Source organism: Lynx canadensis, chromosome C1 (genome assembly GCF_007474595.2).
Source record: "Lynx canadensis isolate LIC74 chromosome C1, mLynCan4.pri.v2, whole genome shotgun sequence".
NCBI lineage: Eukaryota > Metazoa > Chordata > Mammalia > Carnivora > Felidae > Lynx > Lynx canadensis.
In genome coordinates this window covers 156,997,228-157,000,959 of record NC_044310.1, presented here as the reverse complement: position 1 = coordinate 157,000,959, position 3,732 = coordinate 156,997,228, and the positions used below count along the sequence as shown (strand labels likewise).

Sequence of the window (3,732 nt, the reverse complement as noted above, 5' to 3'; positions counted from 1 at the left end):
TAATGCCCATCACACATTTTCCCCTCTCCTCCACTCCTCCCCATCAACTCTCAGTTTGTTCTCTGTATTTAAGAGTCTCTTAAGGTTTGCTTCCCTCCCTCTCTGTAACTATTTTTTTCCCCTTCCCTTCCCCTTGGTCTTCTGTTAAGTTTCTCAAGTTCCACATATGAGTGAAACCATATGGTATCTGTCTTTCTCTGACTGACTTATTTCACTTAGCATAATACCCTCCAGTTATATTGCTGCAAATGGCATGATTTCATTCTTTCTCATTGCCAAGTAGTTTCCATTGTATATATAAACCACATCTAGGCTTGGCTCCCTGCAGGTCTTGTTTGTAGGGTCATTTTTGGCAACAAAGCCACAACATTCATGATGAATGTAATTCAGATTGTTCGTGACCACTGGGTACATATGCTTGTGCCTGTGGGATTTGTCCTTGGATGTTATCTAGACAAAAAGAACGATGAAAACCTGCCTTCCAGAACAGGAGTTTGTTTAAAAGGGAGTTGAGACCTAATGAAGAAGTGACCTGGAAGTAAAGGCTGTGACTCAAATACAGAATGTTCACAGTTTAAAAATTGGGAGAGAAATAAAGACACATTCATTATTTAAAAAAAAATGTAAACCACATCTCCTTTATCCATTCATCAGTGGATGGACATTTAGGCTCTTTCCATAATTTGGCTATTGTTGAAATCACTGCTATAAACATTGGTATACATGTACCCCGATGAATCAGCACTCCTGTATCCTTTGGATAAATTCCTAGTAGTGTTATTGCTGGGTCGTAGGGTTGTTCTATTTTTAATTTTTTAAGGAACCTCCATAATGTTTTCCACAGTGGCTGCACCCATTTGCATTCCCAGCAACAGTGTATGAAGGTTCCCTTTTTTCCATATCCTCACCAACTCTTATTTCTTGTCTTTTTGATTCTAGGCATTGTGATGGTATGAGGTGATATCTCATTATGGTTTTGGTTTGCATTTCCCTGATAATGAGTGATGTTGAGCATCTTTTCATGGGCCTGTTGGCCATTTCTATATCTTCTTTGGGAAAATGTCTATTCAGGTCCTCTGCCCATTTTTAATTGGCTTATTTGAGGTAGTTGGTGTTGAGTTATATAAGTTCTTTATATATTTTGGATATTAATCATACATTAAATATATTAACCATTTATAGATAATTTGCAAATATCTTCTCCTACTTATTAGGTTGCCTTTTTGTTTTATTAATGGTTTCCTTTGCTGTGCAAAAGTTTTTTTTTTTATTTTGATGTAGTCTCAATAGTTTAGTTTTGCTTGTTTCCCTTGCCAAAGGTGACATATCTAGAAAAATGTTTCTGTGGGCTATGTCAGATAAGTTACTACCTACGTTTTCTTCTAGGAGTTTTATGGTTTCAGGTCTCACATTTCAGTCTTTAATCCATTTTGAGTTTATTTTTGTGTATGGTGTAAGAAAGTATTCCAGGTTCATATTGGAACTTATTAAATTTAGAGCTTAATTTGAGGAGATATCTTTATAAAAGTGTGTCCTTTCATCCTTGAAAATAATCTTCATTTATTCAAGTTTCTTATTATGCTTCTTAAAAAAAGTTTTATGATTTCTCTATAAAAGTCTAACTTTTGAAAAATTAATTTCTTAACATTTTATAATTTTCACTGCTCTTGCAAAAAAGTGCTATAAAAATGCTATTGAATTCTTTCATGTTGCCTTTTTATCTTACTGGGAAAAATTCTATTTAATTATCTTATTCATTCAATTAGTTTTTCCATTCCTTGCCTTGGATTTTGATAAGATTAGCATATTATTTGCAAATAATGACTAATTTGTCTTTCTTTCAGAAGTGAACAATGTGGTCAACTTTTTAATTTCCAAACCACAACAAATTGAGTGATATTTAGTCTAACTAATACATTCTCTAATCCTTAGACTGCTTATTGCTTTTCTTATTGCATTGACTAGGCCATTTAGGAAAGTGTCAAATAGTTGTGGTCTCCAGACTTTAATGGAGACTTTTTTAAGTTTTATTATTAAATATATTCATTGAAGGATCTTGAAAAATGTCCTTCTGTCATTAGTTTAAGAGATTTCTTTTTTTTCCTAATTTACTAAGCATTTTCTTTTTATAGAATGCTTTTTCTATAGCCATTGAAATTATACTTTAAAAATATATTGATATGATGAACAACATTGATGATACATAGATTTCTGCTACGGATCATTTTATTTTTAGGCTATATAGCACTTTATTATTATTAACTAATTTTAAATTAAATTTTCTTATAATTTATTTAGAAATATTCGATCTATTTTATGGGTGGATGGATGGATGGATGGATGGAAGTAATTAGAGGTAGTGCCTAACTCTGTCCATTAAAACATTTTCATTTAGTTTTGCCACTTTGGTGTATTAAGTGTCCGAGAAAGCAAATAAACTATTATTTCTTCAAGAAGCCCTTCTCTGAGCCCCAGCCTAAAAAAACCCAAAACTTATTTTTACCCTTTGTTAACCCTCTCATTGTACCCTGTATTATAACTATATGGTTATTTGTGAAATTATTTTTTAATTGAATCACCCACTAGGCTTTAAGTTCCATAAGGGCAAGGCATGTTATCTGTTTAACATTGCTGTAAGCCTAGGGTCTAACCTGTGCTTAGTATATAATAGACACTCTAAAAATTATTTGCAGAATTAATGAGTGATTAAAGATTAAATAAATCACGGGGCGCCTGGGTGGCGCAGTCGGTTAAGCGTCCGCCTTCAGCCAGGTCACGATCTCGCGGTCCGGGAGTTCGAGCCCCGCGTCAGGCTCTGGGCTGATGGCTCAGAGCCTGGAGCCTGTTTCTGATTCTGTGTCTCCCTCTCTCTCTGCCCCTCCCCCGTTCATGCTCTGTCTCTCTCTGTCCCAAAAAAATAAATAAACGTTGAAAAAAAAAAAAAAAGATTAAATGAATCACAATTTGAACCTGATGATGCCCAGGGTCTTTCTCTGTTTAGAATTTGCCTAATGAGGATATAACAATTCAAAGTGCATTACTAGGCTACTTTTACTAAAGTTTCTTTACCTGCTTAAACTGACATGCCAAAGTATTTCTTTGAATTTTTAAAACTGGATAAATCCCACTGATTGCTTTTTCTCCTTAATCACTGCACTAGCACATCATAAAAAATTAGAGTAGTTTTCTAAAATTAAATACCAAATGTTACTAAAATAAACATCACCTACTTTTCATCCATGGCAAATTGTACATTCACAGGCTTCAATGCATCCTATAAACCAAAGCACAATTAAGCAGTAATTGTCATCCAAGTGTTGTCAAACATTGACTTTTTTTTTAATGTTTATTTATTTTTGAGAGACAGAGAGAGACAGAGAACCAGCAGGGGAGGGACAGAGAGAGAGGGAGACACAGAATCCAAAGCAGGCTCCAGGCTCTAAGCTGTCAGCATAGAGCCCGACACAGGGCTCAAACCCACGAACCGTGAGATCATGACGTAAGCTGAAGTCAGTTGCTTAACCAACTGAGCCACCCAGGCGCCCCTCAAACATTGATTTTTTAAGACCAAAGATAAGTGTGCCAAAGACCAGCTTTGGGTGGGAATGTCCAGATCCTTGGGGATTTCAATAGTCAAATTGAGAGAGGCAGTCAGTCTTTCATATCTCAGTTCTTTGGAAGGTACCAGAAAATCTTCAAACAGGAGTGGCTACTTTCTGTTTTTCTGATCCC

General features: G+C 35.2%; 1 pseudogene; it reads left to right on the top strand.

The window, feature by feature from the left end:
* The first annotated feature begins 343 nt into the window (after nucleotides 1–343).
* On the top strand, nucleotides 344–622 carry LOC115522227 (annotated as a pseudogene).
* Nucleotides 623–3,732: the final 3,110 nt, after the last annotated feature.